Genomic DNA, 409 nt, shown 5'->3' on the forward strand with positions numbered 1-409 from the left:
ACCCCGCGTACCCTCTGACCCCGGAAGTGCTTGCTGCCGCAGGACCCCTTGAAAAAAAAATGAGGACCCGTCTTTTAGGTCACAAGATCTCGCCACTTCCTTATGGTACTGAAAAAAACACCCCTCTTAACACCATGGTGGTGACAATAAAGCACACAATGGGCAGACTCCGTGAGTCCGGCAGAGCTTTAAAATAAATACGTGTTTTATTCAACCTAACGGCACTGGCATGTGCTTAAAAATGTTAATGTTGTGTGCTGGAGAGACACATTGTTTTTCCGCTCCATGAAAGTGATTTGTGCACGGAGTGAAGCGGGCAGCCCCGGCAGTAACTGCAGGCGGGAGCCGGGACGCCGCGGTTTTAAAACGTGCGCGTGAGGCCGCCAGAGCGCGTGCGCTGGGCTGTGGT

Source organism: Trichechus manatus, unplaced genomic scaffold (genome assembly GCF_000243295.1).
Source record: "Trichechus manatus latirostris isolate Lorelei unplaced genomic scaffold, TriManLat1.0 scaffold00004, whole genome shotgun sequence".
NCBI classification, from domain to species: Eukaryota; Metazoa; Chordata; class Mammalia; order Sirenia; family Trichechidae; genus Trichechus; species Trichechus manatus.